This window comes from Heterodontus francisci, unplaced genomic scaffold (genome assembly GCF_036365525.1).
Source record: "Heterodontus francisci isolate sHetFra1 unplaced genomic scaffold, sHetFra1.hap1 HAP1_SCAFFOLD_300, whole genome shotgun sequence".
Classification (NCBI taxonomy): Eukaryota; Metazoa; Chordata; class Chondrichthyes; order Heterodontiformes; family Heterodontidae; genus Heterodontus; species Heterodontus francisci.
Genome location: NW_027140175.1, coordinates 947,876 through 967,914, shown reverse-complemented (window position 1 = coordinate 967,914; position 20,039 = coordinate 947,876). Strand labels below are relative to the sequence as shown.

The following is a 20,039-nucleotide window of genomic DNA, read 5'->3' as shown; positions in this document are numbered from 1 at the left end:
ACACCACATCCACGGCTTTACCCTCATCCACCTGTTTGGTCACCTTCTCGAAAAACTCAATAAGGTTTGTGAGGCACGACCTACCATTCACAAAACCGTGCTGACTATTGAGATAGACAATTGGAATTCTTCACCCAAATTGGACTGGAATGAAGATCAAATAGGGATCACGAAACGGAGCAGGATTTTCCCTCCCCTCCTTCCTTCTTTCCATCTTTACTTTCTCTGGATTTACACCAAGTGAAAGACTAACGGGAAAAGCAAATGGCGAGGGAGCAGAAGCAGAACATTATCCTTTGGCAAGAAATGTATTTTCAAATCTTCTTGATAGATTAAGTGAGTGAGCAATGCTTTGGCAGATGGAGTTTAAAATGAGGGGTCATCTGGTACCGACGAAAGATTGATCAGAGTGTTTTTTGTTAAGTGGTGAGATGATAGAAACTGCGGAGGCGCAGAGACCCGAGTACTGAATCACTAAAAGCTAGTGGGCTGGTAGAAAAATAATGTGAACAGTGAACGGAATATGAAGATTGGAACTCATGTTGCAGTTATATAAAGCTCTGTGCTCCTGAAGTAAATGTCCAAGCCCAGATTGTTGGGAATCTGTGGAGAGTGATTTGTTTTTTATTCATTAATGGGCGCGAGTATCGCTGATAAGGCTGGCATTTATTACCCATCCCTAATTGCCCTTGAGAATGTGGTGGTCAGCTGCCTTCTTGAACTGATGCAGTCCATATGGTGCAGGAACACCCACAGTGCTACTGGGGAGGGAGTTCCAGGATTGTGACCCAACAACAGTGAAGAAGTGGCGATATAGTTCCATGTCAGGATGGTGAGTGACTTGGAGGGGAACCTGCAGATGGCGAGTTCCCATGCATCTGCTGCCCTTGTCCTTCGAGGTGGTAGAGTTTACGGGTTTGAAAGGTGCTGTTGAAGGATACTTGGCGAGTTACTGCAGTGCATATAGAGATGGTACACACTGCAGCCACTGTGTACTGGTGGTAGAGAGAGTGAATGTTTCAGGTGGTGGGTTAGGTGGCGATCAAGTGGGCTGCTTTGTCCTGGATGGTATTGAGCTTCTTGAGTGTTGTTGAGTGGGATGTATTCCATCACACTCCTCACTTGTGCCTTGTAGATGGTGAACAGGTTTCGATGTATCAGGAGGTGAGATACTTGCTGCAGAATTCCTAATCTCTGACCTGTGCGTATAGCCGCAGCATAGATGTGACTGGTCCAGTTTAGTTTCTGGTCAATTGATGTTGGGGGATTCAGCGATGATAATGCTTCTGAATATCAAAAGGTAGATTTTTTTCTCTCTCTCATTGGAGATGTTCACTGCTTGGCACTTGTGTGGCCAGAAGGTTACTTGTCGCTTATCAGCTCAAGCCTGAATATTGTTCTGGTCTTGCTGCTTGGAGGCACAGACTGCTTCAACTGAGGAGTTGTGAATCATCGTCTAACATTCCCACTTCTGACTTATTTTGAAGGGAAAGTCGTCAATGAAACAGCTGAGGATGTTTGGGTCTACGACACTACCCTGAGAAACTACTGAAGCAATGTCCTGGGCTGAGATGATTGGCCTCCACGAAACACAACCATCTTGTTTTGTGTGAGGTACGACTCCAGCAAGTGGAGAGTTTTCCCCCTGATTCCCATTGACTTCAATATTGCTCGGGATCCTTGATGCCACACTCACTCAAGGGCAATCACTCTCACCTCTCCTCTGGAATTCCACTCTTTTGTCTCAGTTTGGACCAAGCTGCAATGAGATCATACAAACAATGATCAGAAGAACTAGTAGCAGGAGTGGGCCATTTGGCCCCTCGATCTTGCTCCGCCATTCAATAGGATCATGGCTGACCTGATCATGACCTCAACCCCACTTTCTTGCCTGCCCACATAACCCTTGGCTCTCTTGTAGATAAAAATCTTGAAGACATTCAATGACCCAGCCTCCACTGCTCTCTGCGGTAGAGAATTCCAAAGATTAATGACCCTCTGAGAGAAGAAATTGCTCATTTCCTTCTTAAATGGAAGACCATTATTCTGAAACTGTGTCCCTTAGTTCAAAATTCCACCATGAGGGGAAACATCCTCTCAGCATCCACCCTGTCAAGCCCCCTCAAAATCTTATATGTCTCAATACGATCACCTATCATTTTTCTTAACTCCAATGAGTATAGGTCCAACCTGATCAACTCTCCACATAAGACAACCACTTCATCACAGGAATCAATCCAGTGAACCTTCTCTGAACTGCCTCCAATGCAAGTATATCCCTCCTTAAATAAGGAGACCAAAACTGTACACAGTACTCCAGGTGTGGTTTCACCAACACCTGTACATTTGCAGCAAGACCTCTCTTCTTTTATACTCCATCCCCCTTGAAATAAAGGGCAACATTCCATTTGCCTTCCTAATTATTTGCTCTACCTGCATGGTAGCTTTTTGTGATTCATGTGCGAGGACACCCAGATCCTTCTATACCGCAGCATTCTGTAATCTCTCACAATTTAAATAATATTTTGCTTTTCCATTCTTTTTACCAAAGTGGATAACCTCACATTTTGCCACATTATACTCTACCTGCCAAGTATTTGCCTGGGGTTGGGGAACCCTGGCAGAACCTAAACTGAGCATCGATGAGCAGATTATTGCTAAGTGTCTGGTGCTTGATCGCACTGTTGATGACATCTTCCATCACTTTGCTGATGATTGATGGGAGACTGATGGGGTGGTAATTGGTCAGATTGGATTTGTCCTGCTTTTTTTTATGGAGTGGGCACACTTGGGCAATTTTCCACATTGTCGGGTAGATGCCTGTGTTGTAGCTCTACTGGAACAGTGTGGCTGAGAGCACAGCTAGTTCTGGAGCACAATTCTTCAGTACTGGAGCCGGGACGTTGTTAGGGCGTATTGTCGTTGCTGTATCGAGTGACTTCAGTTGTTTCTTGCTATCATGTGGAGTGAATCGAATTGGCTGAAGACTGGAAACTGTGATGCTGGGGACCTCAGGAGGCCGAGATGAATCATCCACTGAGCAATGTCTGATGTAAGATGGTTGTAAATGATTTAGCTTTGGCTCCACCATTATTGAGGATGGGGATTTTTTGGAGCCTCCTCATTTGGTTAGTTATTTAATTGTCTACCATCATTCATGACTGGATGTGGCAGGACTCAGGACCTGTGATCTGATCATGAGGGAGATATCCATGCATGGAGTGGTGGGATCTATGGAAAGTGATCCTGATGTCCGAGCCTGGAGTGGCGGGATCTGTGGAGAGTGATCCTGATGAGTGTGTGCAAACCTGGAATGGAAGCTTTCTGTGGAGGTAGAGGAGTAGGTCATTCAGACCCAGTATTTTATAAAGGTTTATCATAACTTATTTGCTTTTACTATATGTCTCTATTAATAAAGCCAAGTGTCCTGTTTGCTCTTAGAAGCCTTTTCAAACATTCTAAGATTGGTGTACATTGTCTCTCTGTTCTGGCACCCACTTTAGAATAGTACCATTTAATTTATATGGCCTCTCCTTATTCTTCCTCCCAAATTGCATCTCTTCACAATTCTCTGTGTAAATTTTAACTGCCATGTGAAAGCCCATTTTACCAGATTTTTTAAGTTCCCCTGAAGTGTGTTACAATCACTGGCACAGGCTGAAATTCTCGAGCATTCTTTGATGCAATCTCCATGGAAAGAGCAATCTTACATGCGAGCTCGAATGTGAGATTTTGTGTGTTTAGTATCTTTTCTCACCCACCAATATAAGCACAAATCTGTCTCATAATGGACGGTCTAAGAATATGCCAAAGTTGCAATGTGGTGATAAATTCTTCATGCCACAATGTACTCACCAACTGTTTCACTACTTTTCTGATTTCTGCTTCCAAATTTCTAGCTTGCCGTGATCTCTGGTGGCTTCGGGTTGAAATGTTCCTCCAACTTGGTGATGAATGTTTTGAATGGCACATCTTATGCCTTGATGGGAGCTGGGTGCTTTGTTAGCTGGTCATACACTTCCAGGCTAATTTCCATTCGCAAAATTGCTTTCTTGCCCTCAAGAATTGCCTTATTCTGAGTCTTGAACTCTGCACTTTCACCTTCAAATTCCAAAATGTTATTAGCTCTGAAAAACATGTCCATTCTTTCAATATATGAACTGAATGGTTCTCAAGCCCTCTCATCAGTTCCCCACCTTCCGATGTGTCCCAAATGTGTGCAGCCATATTGTCCCAAATAAGCAATTTGAATCAGATGCACAGGAAGACCCTGCGGTATCTCATTCAACTGAAGAGACATTCTGTGGCCCTACAATCTACCTAAAATCTCCACCATCCGAGCAGGTAGGTCACCAGGAGCTGCCTGATCCTGTTTACTGCAGTCCCTGCTGCTGTTTGCTGCCTATATTTACAAACTTTTATCTCATCCTCATCACCATTTTCTCTAATATATTCAGGGGGCATTAGCAGAGAAAATATGCACCAAGCGTGGCAAGTGCAAGGAATTGTTCATTTGCATTATTATGTCATGCACATAATATACAAATACATTACATGTGTGAATCATTTCTTGAGCACTTTTATACCAGATGTGTCTGAATAAATGGAACCCCGTCACAATAAACACTGTCACCTTTCAATGTTTAACGTAGAGGTTTGACGGCCTGATGTGTGCGATTCCCACATTAATGTTTTTCTGCAAAGTTCGGAGAAAGATGGAGATTTGAATAATTTGCAGCGAAATCTTTAAGCATATCTCCATGTTTCTCACTGACAAAGTGCTGCAAACGCATGGATTCAGAAAGAACCTGAGTGAAAAATCAACAAAAATAAACACAGCCAGAGAGACTTCCAATAACCTGTAGCTCAGGGAAAGTACATGATGTTATGGAAGTGATTTTGAATTTTTTTTTGTGAAATTCTTTTTGAGGAATTCATCGTCAAACTTAATAAATGTCAGACCAGTTCTTTTTCAAGAGGGTACTGAAAATATTAATTTGGCAACTATGTTTACTGGTTGTCATATGACTCAAGTTAAATGTCGAACAGAAACCCTGGTAACAGGGGGAAATGTGGACAGAGAAGTCAGTTGCGCCTCTTGATTGGACAAACCCGGCAGCAGCAGCACACACCGAAGAGGGCAGAAAAATCACAAGCTTTTATTTATAGCAGTCATTGTGTTTTACCTTCTGGAGTGAGCAGCTGATAAAGTTAGCCTGAAGAAGTGTCAAGGAAGGAGAGAAGATCACAACCCACGTTGTTTTGCAGCAAATCTTTAAAAGACCCTGAGAACTTCACTGTGTCAATTCATCTCTTCTCCTGTCTTTGAAGAAAGCCTGCTAAAATTAATTCTCAACACTGCCTCTAGAAAACTGTTCTAAAAGACCCGAGTGACCTGTCTACGCATACTCAGAAGTTAGACTGTATGCCAGTTTTGGAACAACATATCTCATCTGCTGTTTTCTTCAGGAATGAACAAGTAATCAGCCCAAGTGTTGTTTTTGTCTTTAACAGAACTCAGAATTGTAAAAAATAATTCTTTTTTTTCAGTTAACCGGTGTATGTGTGAGTGCGTGTGTGGGGCTGTGGTAAGAAAAGGGCTTGAAATGTTGGTTAAGGTAAAAAGGGAACTTTTAAAATTTCTACCTGTGTATTTATGCTTTATTTCATGACTAGTTAAAACTTGTTCTGTAATAAACTGATAATTTTGCTGTTCATTAAAGAAAGCTGGTCAGTGTCTTCTATTCTGGGAAGAGCAGAGTATATGATTGACTGTTTCAGGAAGTGGAAAAAGTTATAATATATGTTGTGACCTGTGGAGAAGTGGGATGAGAATATCGAGAAGGGAATGAAGAAGGGTCATTGACCTGAAACGTTAACTCTGCTTCTCGCTCCACAGATGCTGCCAGACCTGATGAGTATTTCCAGCGTTTCTTGTTTTTATTTGAGATTTCCAGCATCTGCTGTATTTTCCTTTGATATTGATATTATATGAGAATAAATAGTGCACTCCTCTGATTTTAGTTGTAATAACATCTGGCTCTGTAGCTTAGTTGGTTAAAACACTTGTCTTTTAAACAGGGGATCCTTGGTTCAATTCCCAGCAGAGTCTTCTTTCTTATTTCTGATGTATAAGTTACCTTGTCAATCACTTCCATCTGTGTTTTCTGAACTTGAAGTGAGAATTCAAATTACGTGATGAATTTTCGTCACAAGAGAAAACAGCCTTTGTGAAGGATGTGAGTTTGGAATGGCTGTTCCTCCTTGGACAGAAATTCTGTGCTGATATTTCAAAGGCAACTTCTTTGATACAAATTTGTTCACAGTTGCATTCAACCTGGAAAACAGCTCGACATTAATGTCACTGAAGGAAAGTGTGACTGCGTTGTATGTTTCAGAGTGTTTGTGTTGTTATGTGTTGCATGTGACTGAGACTGGGACATGACGCAAGTGGGAGGGTTTACCTGAGGTTTGGAATATTTGTCAGTCAGGAACAAGAAAAATCAAAGGAACCAAATAAGAAAACCTATGTCTCATGTGGTTACAGAGAAACAGTGAGAAGATATTAAACTTTGTTCTATTCAATACAGCAGTGTGAACATTGACCTTTCCTGCCTTTTATAAACAGTATTTGAAGTGTCTCGGTAACAATGTTCAGTGTTGATCAGAGTGGGGTCTGGGTGAGCAGCTGCTGAGTGTGACAGGGTCAGGACTGGATGCAGGAAGTTCTCTGACAGTCTCTCTCTCTCTCTCTCGCTGATGGGTTTGAATTTATTTTCAACTGGCAGCTGTTGGTGTTACGATAAATAAAGTTCCCTCCACCCATTTATTTGGACAGACAGTGTCGTATAAGGATGTAATGGGTTAATGCTGAAGACATTGGGATCAATCACTTCCACTGTCAAAGTGATGATGTAACAGTCACATGAGATGAGGTTTGGGAGGAGAGAGCAGCACCAAGGATGCTAGCTCAGGAGGCTTGATGAGTGTGCATATAGTATTGTGTAAATTAGAAAATAGTTCTTAGTTCTTTCAGCAGGAAATGTGTCCCGAAAATATCGAGAAACTCACAATTTTATTATTCAGGAGTCGGAACACAAATATTAATTCCAAGTGACCGTTCTGGCTTCATTTAACAAAAAAAGGTAGAGAATAATATTGCTCACTGATTGAAATCCCCCAGTGAGGAGACAGTTAAAAAGGTGATCTGTTGGGGCATCCTTCGATCCAAGGTGTCTGCAGCATTTAATCTCCCTTTTTGGTGAAATTCTCTGTTATATGCAACTTTTTTTTTGATCCAGCTTCGAGGGGCAAGTGAAAAAACTGAAAAAAGTGAGCAGTTCCATCCTTTCTTTTCTTCCTTCTTCCCTTCTTTCCATCAGTTTCGCTTTTCTGTCTCAGATCAATATAGTGATGAGAATCCCAATTTAATCTGTTGTTTCTGGTGTTTTATCCATTCCAATCAGAATTCAACATTCCAATCAAATCTATTTGTTATTCCACAGTGTCTCTCCATGTGTTTTATTCTGTTGTATTCTTTCACAGTCTGTTTGATGATCAATGTTACATCTCACTCTCTGTTCTGGTGAAGATCAGAGCAGTGATATCTGTTTACACCATCCACCAAGTCGGCCTGAAGATGTGCCTCGCCGATCATGTGGAGTTAGGAACATAGGAACACAGGAGCAGGAGTCGGCCATTCAGCCCATCGAGCCTGCCCCACCATTCAATATGATCATGGCTGATCATCCACTTCAATGCCCTTTTCCCCACACTTTCCTCAAATTCCCTTATGTCATTTGTATTTAGAAATCTGTCAATCTCTGCTTTAAACATACTCAACGACTGAGCTTCCACAGCCATCTGGGGTACAGAATTCCAAAGATTCACAACCCTCCGAGTAAAGAAATTTCTCCTCATCTCTGTCCCAAGGAGCTTCCCCCTTATTTTGAAATTGAGCCCCTGGTTCTCGACTCCCCATCCAGATGAAACATCTTAGCTGCATGTACCCTGACTGTCCTTTAAATATTTCGTTGGTTTCAATGAGATCACCTCTCATTCTTCGAAACTCTAGACAATACAGCCAAAGTTTCCCCAATCTCTCTTCATAGAACAGTCCCACCATCCCAGGAACAAGTCTGATGCACCTTCGTTGAACTCCCTCCATTGCAATAATATCCTTCCTAAGGTAAGGAGACCAAAACTGCACACAGTACACCAAGTGCGGTCGAACCAAGGTTCAATACAATTGAAGCAAGAATTCACTACTCCTGTACTCAAATCCTCTTGTGATAAAGGCTAACATACTATTAGCCTTCCTAATTGCTTGCTGCACCTGCATGTTAGCTGTCAGTGACTTATTGACATGGACACCCAGGTCACCCTTATATTCTATACCTCAGCTAATAAAGGAAAGGATTCCATATACCTGCTGAACCACCTTATTGACCAGTCCTGCTACCTTCAGGGATCTGTGGACATTCACTCCAACGTCCCTCACTTCCTCTGCACCGTTCACTGTTCTCCCATTAATTGTGTATTCCTTTGCCTTTTTTGACCTCCCAAATGCATCACCTCACCCTTGTCCAATTTGAATTCCATCTGCCACTTCTCTGACCACCTGACCAGTCTATTGATATCTTCCTGCAGTAAACAGCTATCCTCCTCCCTATCAACAACACGGACAATTTTTGTGTCATCTGCAAACATCTTGATTGTGCCCTCAAAAAGCAGGGGACCTAGTTCTGAGCGCTGTGGAACACCACTGGAAACAGTCCTCCAGTTGCAAAAACACCTGTAACCAATTCCTTTTTGTTTCCTGCCACTGAACCACTTTTGTGTCCAGCTTGCTACATTCCCCTGGATCCCATGTGCTTTTATTTTTTTTAACCAGTTTGCCATGTGGGACCTTGTCAAAAATCTTGCTAAAATCCATGTAGATCAGATCAGCTGCACTATCCTCATCAATCCTCCTTGTTACTTCTTCACAAACATTCAATCAAGATAGTCAGACAGGAGCTTCCCTTAACAAATCCATGCTGACGATACTTGATTATTCTGTGCCTTTCTAAGTGACAGTTTATCCTGTCTCTCAGAATTAATTCCAATAATTCGCCCACTATTGCTGTTAGGCTGACTGGCCTTTAATTATTTGTTCGATCACTCGCTTCCTTTTTCAACAATGGTGCAATGTTAGCAATAAAAACAAAAAGTGCTGGACATACACAGCAGGTCTGGCAGCATCTGTGGAGAGAGAAACAAAGTTAGCATTTCAGGTCAGTGACCTTTCATCAGATCAGAAACGTTAACTTTTCTTCTCTCTCCACAGTTGCTGCCAGATCTGCTGTGTATTTCCAATGCAACTAGTTTTTATTTCAGATTTGCAGCATCTGCAGAATTTTGCTTTTATTGCAGTGTTACGAGACCTCCAATCCTCTGACATCACACCCGTATCCAGTGAGGGATTGGAAACTGATGGTCAGACCATCCACTATTTCCTCCCTGACTTCCTTTTACGGCCTGGGGTACATTTCATCCGGCCCTGATGATTTATCCACTTTCAAGGATGTTAATCCCATTTATACTTATTCTCTCCCTCAGTTTATCATGTCCAATACTTCACACTCCTCCTTAATTACAATATCTGCATCACCCCCCTCATTTGCGAAGACAGTAAAATATTCATTAATAAACATACCAACACCCTGACACATAGGTTACATTTTTAGGTCTTTGATGGGCCCTACTCTTTCCTCAGTTGCCTCTGACTGCAATGTATTGATGAAACATCTTTGGATTTGTTTTGATTTTGCTTGTCAATATTCTTTCATGATCTCTGTTTGTTCTTCATCGCTGCTCCCAAATACCTCGAGTCATGTCAAAACACAACTTATCAGAAGGGGAATTTGAACCCACCCCTGCAGAGAGAATTGTGATCTGAATGAACCGTCTCAGACTGCTCGACCATCCTGACCACCCCATGTGTATGTTTAATGCTGACGAAATTATCCATTCATTGTGAAAGTATTTGTGAGATTGTGGAAATGTCTGGAAGAGGAAAGACCAGCGGGAAAGCTCGGTCCAAGGCCAAGTCTCGCTCCTCCCATGCTGGACTGCAGTTCCCGGTGGGCCGTGTTCACAGGCTCCTGAGAAAGGGTAGCTATGTTGCGTGTGTGGGTGCCAGAGCCCAGGTCTATCTGACTGCTGTGCTCGAGTATCTGACCGCTGAAATCCTCGAGCTGGGCGGTAACGCGGCCCGGGACAACAGTGCAAATGGGTGGTTTTTGGTCGGCACAGACTCGGTGTTCCGAAGGGCCTTTTTCAGTGCTGTATCTCTCTGTGACTCCAGAGATGTGGATGCTCAATCATTGGGTATATCCAAAAGAGAGATCGATAGGTTTTTGGATACTAAGGGAATCAAGGGATCTGTGCTAGTGTGGTAAGATGGAGTTGATGTCGGAGATCAGCTGTGATCTTATTGAATGACAGAGATATTTCGATGGGCCGAATGGCCGACTCCTATTTTTTATGTAACGTTCCATTCCTTTCAGGGATTATTTTATTTTCAAAGAGAGAAATACTGCACACACTGGAAATCTGAATAATAACAGATTCTGGAAACACTCAGCAGTTCTCGCAGTATCTGTTGAGACAGGAAGGGTGGAGCAATGTTTCAGGTCTATAGAAGGGTCACAGAACTGGACCACGAACCTGAGCTTCTCTTCTCCACAGTTGTTCCCGGACTGGCTGAGTGTTTTCAGTATTTTAGGCTTTTTCTTTCTGTATTTCATCCTTTTCCCATTTGATTATTTGCTGTGAAACTTTCGGCGTTGTGCTCAATTCTTTGTGTCGTTGTGTTTCCTTTATTTGAAGTAATGTAAATAGTATCCTGAAATTAATTTGCCAAATGATTGGGCAAATTGTTACAACCAGTTTTTGAGCAAGTTCTCCACATGCACAGTGAAGGATTCCTTCACATTTGTGAAGACCATACAGGACTTGCATATCGATAGCAATGCCGTGTCCATGTGTCATTTGACATTGCTAGCCTATTCACCAATGTACCACTTCAGGAAGCCATAGATATTTGCACTGCAGTGCTATATCATGGCGATCTAGACCCGTCACCATTGTGTGAATCCGTATTCATTGAACTTATGAACTCGGCAACTTGCACAGTTGAGTTCAGTTTTATTGACACCATGTATCGCTGGTGTTGCCATGGGATCCCCTCTGGGCCCAGCTCTCACAAACATCTTTGTTGGATTCCATGACAAACCTGTTTTTAAGGAAATGACACCTAACCTCCGACCTCTTGCATATTTCCAATATGTAGATGATACGTTTGCTATATTTGAATCCGCAGCTGCATGAAATAACTTCCTTGCACGTCTTCATGGGCTCCATCCGACACTCAAATTCACCTTTGGAATGGAGCAGTCAAATGAGCTCCCTTTCCTTGATGTACTAGTTGAGAAATCTGCTAAGGGGTTTTCTACCACGGTCGACCGCAAACCTACCTTCACTGGTCAATACACGCGTTGGGATTCTTCCAGTTCCACGCGCTCTCAGATTGGTCTTATCGGCAACCTCATAAATAGGGCTGAGCCATTTGCTCACCATGCAAGCTTGATGCTGAAATAGGGCGAATCAAAGACATCCTGCATTACAATGGCTACACTGATCAGATCATTTCTATCTGTATATCACACAAACTTATAAACGGGCTGAACACGTCATTTTGAGCCCTAAAAAGTGCCCAGTCTCCCTCAAATTACCCTGGAAGGGTAATTTATCCCCAGTATTTCAGTAACAGGTGAAGCGAGCTGTTTCCTGCTGTTACGATGCAGGAGCAACAAGTGTGGTGTTCACCACTAACAGGATGCTGCTGTCAAGCAAAAGAGATGTCCTGCCTATCACACAAAGAAGTAACGTGATATATGAATTTCAATACCAGTGTGATGCTCGGTTTCTAGACCGCACATCCTAAGACTGGCGGATTGTATCAAATAAAATGACCCTTCCGCTGTTCGCAGTGGGCCCTACCCAACCAACCCATGCTTACAAAACCCAAAACACAGTATCCAACATGAGATGTGATTCCACAATCGGACAACATTTGCTAAATAATTCTCAGTGTGCCAAGAATTACACTGACAACCAACTTAAGACTGTCAGTCGGGCTCACAGTGTGGCGCACTGGTGTGTCCTGTAAGCTGCATATATTAATACACAGGGCCCTGTTCTTTGCAGACAGAAAGAACACGCACACACATTGTGCCTGTTTCAGCTAAACAAAATAAGTGACAGCCATTCACTGGCTCATTCCTCAGGGCAATGCCCTGACCAATCAGAGTCAAGCTGCCTGGTTTAAACTTCAAACAAAGCTGGGCAGTTATCTGTCAGTTACCATAAACTGGTGCATTCTTAATGGCAATGCCTCGACGAATCAGAGTTCAGTGGCCAACCAATCAGCACTCTTTTCTCATACAGAAGAAAGTTGTTGTTTTCCTTTAAATTGGTATTCTTGTGGATTGCCCTGCTGAGTGCAAGACGAAAACAATTGGCTACCAAAGTCTGGACGATATGTCACTATTTTCACGAAATGATTACTTTTATTTTCAATATAAAAATATAAAGCAATATGAGTGTAGCATTTACAGACAAATTCTATTACCTCACATTGCCTGATTCTTTCACACTGACAGACTATGTGAACTCCTGTCCCGATTTTGCAGTTCTCACTTCCAGTTAGCAAATGTCAGCAATCTGTGATACAGTGCAGTTTACAGACCAGACCGTCAAACATAACATGCAATAATTGTTCAGCTTATGTTGGACTGGTGGGATTTAGAAATACTAGGATTTGAGATGAGCTGTTATTGTATTTAATTGTTTGTTTCATGGGATGTGGACGTCGCCAGCCAGGCCAGCATTTATTGCCCATCCCTAATTGCCCATGAGAAGGTGGTGGTGAGCTTGTAGGGTACAGAGGGACATAGATAGGCTGCAGAGCTGGGCTGAGAGATGGCAAATGGAGTTTAATGCGGAGAAGTGTGAGGTGATTCACTTTGGAAGGAGTAACAGCAATGCAGAGCACTGGGCTAATGGGAAGATTCTTGGTAGTGTAGATGAGCAGTGAGATCTTGGTGTCCAGGTACATAAATCCCTGAAGGTTGCTACCCAGGTTAATAGGGCTGTTAAGAAGTCATATGGTGTGTTAGCTTTTATTAGTAGGGGGATCGAGTTTCGGAGCCACGAGGTCCTGATGCAGCTGTACAAAACTCTGGTGAGGCCTCACCTTGAGTATTGCGTGCAGTTCTGTTCACCGCATTATCGGAAGGATGTGGAAGCTTTGGAAAGGGTGCAGAGGAGATTTACTAGGATGTTGCCTGGTATGGAAGGAAGGTCTTACGATGAAAGGCTGAGGGACTTGGGGTTGTTTTCGTTAGAGAGAAGGAGGAGGAGAGGTGACTTAATAGAGACATACAAGATAATCAGAGGAACCTTTTTCCACAGATACTGCCAGACCTGCAGAGTGAATCCAGCATTTCTTGTTTTTGTTTCAGATTTCCAGCATCCGCAGTATTTTGCTTTTAAGATAATCAGAGGGTTAGATAGGGTGGATAGTGAGAGTCTTTTTCCTCGGATGATGATGGCAAACACGAGGGGACATAGCTTTAAGTTGAGGGGTGAAAGATATGGGACAGATGTCAGAGTTAGTTTCTTTACACAGAGAGTAGTAGGGGCGTGGAACGCCCTGCCTGCAACAGTAGTAGACTCGCCAACTTTAAGGGCATTGAAGTGGTCATTGGATAGACATATGGATGAAAATGGAATAGTGTAGGTCAGATGGTCGGCGCAACATCGAGGGCCGACGGGCCTGTACTGCGCTGTAATGTTCTAATTCTAATTCTAATTCTCATTCTAATTCCTTCTTGAACCACTGCAGTCCATGTGGGGTAGGTATACCCACAGTGCTATTGGGAAGGGAGTTCCAGGATTTTGACCCAGCGACAGTGAAGGAATGGCGATATTGTTCCAAGTCAGGATGATGTGTAGCTTGGAGGAGAACTTTCAGGTGGTGGTGTTCCCATGCATCCGCTGCCCTTGTCCTTCTAGGCGGTAGAGGATGCAGGTTTGGAAGGTGCTGCCTGAGTAGCCTTGGTGCATTGTTGCAGTGCATCTTGTAGATGGTACACACTGCTGCCACTGTACGTCAGTGGTGGAGGGAGCGAATGTTGTGGATGGGGTGCCAATCAAGCATGTTGCTTTGTCCTGGATGGTGTCGAGCTTCTTGAGTGTTGTTGGAGCTGCACCCATCCGGGCAAGTGGAGAGTATTCCATCACACTCCTGACTTTTGCCTTGTAAATGGTGGACAGGCTTTGGGGAGTCAGGAGGTGAGTTACTCACCGCATGATTCCGACCCTCTGACCAGCTCATGTAGTCACACTATTTATAAGGCTACTCCAGTTCAGTTTCTGGTCAATGGGAACGCCCAGGAATTTGATAATGGGGGATTCAGCGAACGTAATGCTGTTGAATGTCAATGGGAGATGGTTAGATTCTCTCTTGTTGGAGATGGTCATTGCCTGGTACTTGTGTGGCTTGAATGTTATTTGCCACTTATCAGCCCAAGCCTGGATAGTGTCCAGGTCTTGCTGCATTTCTGCACAAACTGCTTCAGTATCTGAGGAGTCGCGAATGGTGCTGAATTTTGCAATCATCAGCGAACATCCCCACTTCTGACCTTATGATTGAAGGAAGGTCACTGATGAAGTAGTGAAGAAGGTTGGGCCGAGGATACTACCCTGAGGAACTCCAGCAGTGATGTCCTGGAGCTGAGATGATTGACCTCCAAAAATCATAACCATCTTCCTTTGTGCTCGGTATGATTCCAACCAGTGGAGAGTTTTCCTCTTGATTCCCATTGACTCCAGTTTTGCTGTGGCTCCTTGATGCCATACTCAGTCAAATGCTACCTTGATGTCAAGGGCAGACACTCTCACCTCACCTCTTGAGTTCAGCTCTTTTGTCCTTGTTTGAACCAAGGCTGTAATGACGTCATGAGCTGAATGGCCCTGGCAGAACCCAACTGAGTGTCACTGAGCAGGTTATTGCAAAGCACGTGCTGCTTGATAGCACTGTCGATGACATCTTCCATCACTATACTGATGATTGAGAGTAGACTGATGAGGCAGCAATTGGCTGGGTTGGATTTTTCCTGCTATTTGTGTACAGGACATACCTGGGCAATTTTCCACATTGCCGAGTAGATGCCAGTGTTGCAGCTGTACTGGAACAGCTTGGCTAGGGGCGCGGCAAGTTCTGGAGCACAGGTCTTCAGTACCATTGCGGAATCTTGTCAGGGCCCGTAGCCTTTGCTGCATCCAATGCCTTCATTCGTTTCTTGATTTCACCCGGTGTGAACTGACTTGGCTGAAGACAGGCATCTGTGATGCTGGGGACTTCAGAAGGAGGCCGAGATGGATAATCCACTCGGCACTTCTGGTTGAAGATTGTTGCAAATTCTTCATCCTTGTCTTTTGCACTGATGTGCTGGGCTCCCCCATCATTGAGGTTGGGGATCTTTGTGGAGCCACCTCCTCCTGTTGATTGTTTAATTGCCCAACACCATTCATCATTGGGTGGGGCAGGGTGTAGATCTGATCTGTTGGTTGTGGGATCACTTAGCCCTGTCTATTAGATGCTGCGTCTGCTGTTTGGTAATGCAAGTAGTCCTGTGTTGTAGCTTCATCAGCCTCACGCCTCATTTCAAGGTATGCCTGGTGCTGCTCCTGGCATGCCCTCCTGCACTCTTCATTGAATTAGGGTTGATCCCCAAGCTTGTTGGTAATGTTAGAGTGGGGGAATATGCCGGGCCATGAGGTGACAGATTGTGGTTGAGTACAATTCTGCCGCTGCTAATGGTCCACAGCACTTCATGGATGCCCAGCTACGCATTGCTAGATCTGTTCAAAATCTATCCCATTTAGCACAGTGGTAGTGGCACACAACACAATGCAGGGTATCCTCAATGTGAAGACGGGACTTCATCTCCACAAGGATTGTGCAGTGGTCACTCCGACCAATACTGTCATGGACTGATGCATCTGCGGCAGGCAGATTGTTGAGGATGAGGTCAAGTATGTTTTTCCCTCTTGTTAGTTCCCTCACCACCGACTGCAGACCCAATCGAGCAGCTATGTCCTTTCGGACTCGGCCAGCATGGTCAGTAGTGGTGCTACCGAGCCATTGATGGTGATGGACATTGACATCCCCCAGCCAGACTACATTCTGCGCCATGTTGCACCTCAGTGCTCCCTCCAAGTTGTGATCAACATCGAGGAGTACTGACTCATCAGCTGAGGGGCGGGGAGAGGGGGTGGTTGGGAGGGGGTGGTAGGTGATAATCAGCAGGAGGTTTCCTTGCCCATGTTTGACCTGATGCCATGAGTTAGCCCAAACATTAGTTACACCGTTATGCCAAATCAGTCAGTCTGTTGCCCTGTACATGTCAGTGAGAATCATTCTCAGCGCTCAGAACTCCCAGAAAATGTAAAGTGGAAAAATGTCATTTCATAACCCAAAGGCTCTTTTCAGAACCACCCACAGTCTCTGTGAAAGGACTAGTTGCTGTCAGGAGGGAGTCAGAGATGGAGTTATTGTAACAGTGGATTGATCAGTTTCACATCTGATGAAAGGTCACTGACCTGAAACGTTAACTCTGCTTCTCTCTATACAGATGCTGCCAGACCTGCTGAGTAATTCCAGCATTTCTTGTTTTCATTATGGCACATAGTTCCCTTTTCAAAGTTACAGAATTAACCACAATAATGTACTCTGAGATTCAAGTTAAATACCAGCCCAATATTGACACACGTTATGAGTTTATAAGTTTCAGTATTAATTCCCATAGTACATCCTGACATATACATTAGATATAACATAACATAAGAAATAGGAGCAGGAGTAGGCCATTCGGCCCCTCAAACCTGTCCTGCCATTCAGTAAGATCAGGGCTGATCTGCGCCAGACCTAAATTCTTCTTTCATGCCAGCTCTTCATAGCCCTCAACTCTCCAATATTTCAAAAATCTATCTACTTCCTTTTTAAATACTTTCAGTGTTCTAGTCTCCACAACTGTCTGGGGTCGATAATTCCAGACATTCACTACCCTCTGAGAGAATAAATTCCTTTGCATCTCAGTTTTAAATGAATGTCCTCTTATTCTGTAACTATGTCGCCTAGTTTGAGATTCCCCCACGAGTGGAAACATCATCTCAACATCGACCCTGTTAATAAAAACAAGAAATGCTGGAAATACTCAGCAGGTCTGGCAGCATCTGTGAAGAGAGAAGCAGAGATAATGTTTCAAGTCAGAGACCCTTCTTCACCCTGTTAAGCACGCTCAGAATCTTGTTCGTTTCAAAAAGATCACCCCTCATTCTTCTGAACTCGAATGAATAACCTGTTTAGCCATTCTTGATAAGTCAACCAGTTCAAGTATAAGTTCAAATCACACGCAGCTTCCACAGTGCGGACTGCGACACCGACCACTCCCTGGTGTGCAGCAAGGTTAGACTCAGACCAAAGAAGTTGCATCATTCCAAGCAGAAGGGCCACCCGCGCATCAACACGATCAGAATTTCTCACCCACAGCTGTTACAAAAATTTCTAAATTCACTTGTAACAGCCCTTCAAAACACTCCCACAGGGGATGCTGAGACCAAGTGGGCCCACATCAGAGACGCCATCTATGAGTCAGCTTTGACCACCTACGGCAAAAGTGCGAAGAGAAATGCAGACTGGTTTCAATCTCATAATGAAGAGCTGGAACCTGTCATAGCCGCTAAGCGCATTGCACTTTTGAACTACAAGAAAGCCCCCAGCGATTTAACATCCGCAGCACTTAAAGCAGCCAGAAGTACTGCACAAAGAACAGCTAGGCGTTGCGCAAACGACTACTGGCAACACCTATGCAGTCATATTCAGCTGGCCTCAGACACCGGAAACATCAGAGGAATGTATGATGGCATGAAGAGAGCTCTTGGGCCAACCATCAAGAAGATCACCCCCCTCAAATCTAAATCGGGGGACATAATCACTGACCAACGCAAACAGATGGACCGCTGGGTTGAGCACTACCTGGAACTGTACTCCAGGGAGAATGCTGTCACTGAGACTGCCCTCAATGCAGCCCAGCCTCTACCAGTCATGGATGAGCTGGACATACAGCCAACCAAATCGGAACTCAGTGATGCCATTGATTCCCTAGCCAGCGGAAAAGCCCCTGGGAAGGACAGCATTACCCCTGAAATAATCAAGAGTGCCAAGCCTGCTATACTCTCAGCACTACATGAACTGCTATGCCTGTGCTGGGACGAGGGAGCAGTACCCCAGGACATGCGCGATGCCAACATCATCACCCTCTATAAAAACAAAGGTGACCGCGGTGACTGCAACAACTACCGTGGAATCTCCCTGCTCAGCATAGTGGGGAAAGTCTTTGCTCGAGTCGCTCTGAACAGGCTCCAGAAGCTGGCCGAGCGCGTCTACCCTGAGGCACAGTGTGGCTTTCGTGCAGAGAGATCGACTATTGACATGCTGTTCTCCCTTCGTCAGATACGGGAGAAATGCCGTGAACAACAGATGCCCCTCTACATTGCTTTCATTGATCTCACCAAAGCCTTTGACCTCGTCAGCAGACGTGGTCTCTTCAGACTACTAGAAAAGATCGGATGTCCACCAAAGCTACTAAGTATCATCACCTCATTCCATGACAAAATGAAAGGCACAATTCAACATGGTGGCTCCTCATCAGAGCCCTTTCCTATCCTGAGTGGTGTGAAACAGGGCTGTGTTCTCGCACCCACACTTTTTGGGATTTTCTTCTCCCTGCTGCTTTCACATGCGTTCAAATCCTCTGAAGAAGGAATTTTCCTCCACACAAGATCAGGGGGCAGGTTGTTCAACCTTGCCCGTCTAAGAGCGAAGTCCAAAGTACGGAAAGTCCTCATCAGAGAACTCCTCTTTGCTGACGATGCTGCTTTAACATCTCACACTGAAGAATGCCTGCAGAGTCTCATCGACAGGTTTGCGTCTGCCTGCAATGAATTTGGCCTAACCATCAGCCTCAAGAAAACGAACATCATGGGGCAGGATGTCAGAAATGCTCCATCCATCAATATTGGCGACCACCCTCTGGAAGTGGTTCAAGAGTTCACCTACCTAGGCTCAACTATCACCAGTAACCTGTCTCTAGATGCAGAAATCAACAAGCGCATGGGTAAGGCTTCCACTGCTATGTCCAGACTGGCCAAGAGAGTGTGGGAAAATGGCGCACTGACACGGAACACAAAAGTCCGAGTGTATCAGGCCTGTGTCCTCAGTACCTTGCTCTACGGCAGCGAGGCCTGGACAACGTATGCCAGCCAAGAGCGACGTCTCAATTCATTCCATCTTCGCTGCCTTCGGAGAATACTTGGCATCAGGTGGCAGGACTATATCTCCAACACAGAAGTCCTTGAAGCGGCCAACATCCCCAGCTTATACACACTACTGAGTCAGCGGCGCTTGAGATGGCTTGGCCATGTGAGCCGCATGGAAGATGGCAGGATCCCCAAAGACACATTGTACAGCGAGCTCGCCACTGGTATCAGACCCACCGGCCGTCCATGTCTCCGTTATAAAGACGTCTGCAAACGCGACATGAAATCGTGTGACATTGATCACAAGTCGTGGGAGTCAGTTGCCAGCATTCGCCAGAGCTGGCGGGCAGCCATAAAGACAGGGCTAAATTGTGGCGAGTCGAAGAGACTTAGTAGTTGGCAGGAAAAAAGACAGAGGCGCAAGGGGAGAGCCAACTGTGCAACAGCCCCAACAAACAAATTTCTCTGCAGCACCTGTGGAAGAGCCTGTCACTCCAGAATTGGCCTTTATAGCCACTCCAGGCGCTGCTTCACAAACCACTGACCACCTCCAGGCGCGTATCCATTGTCTCTCGAGATAAGGAGGCCCAAAAGAAAAAAAAGAAGAT

At 44.5% G+C, this 20,039-nt stretch overlaps 1 non-coding gene across 1 annotated transcript; it reads left to right on the top strand.

The window, feature by feature from the left end:
• Nucleotides 1–6,038: 6,038 nt before the first annotated feature.
• trnak-uuu (transfer RNA lysine (anticodon UUU)) lies at nt 6,039–6,112 on the top strand. The gene has a single exon. It is a non-coding gene; the product is annotated as a tRNA-Lys (tRNA).
• The last annotated feature ends 13,927 nt before the right edge of the window (nt 6,113–20,039 follow it).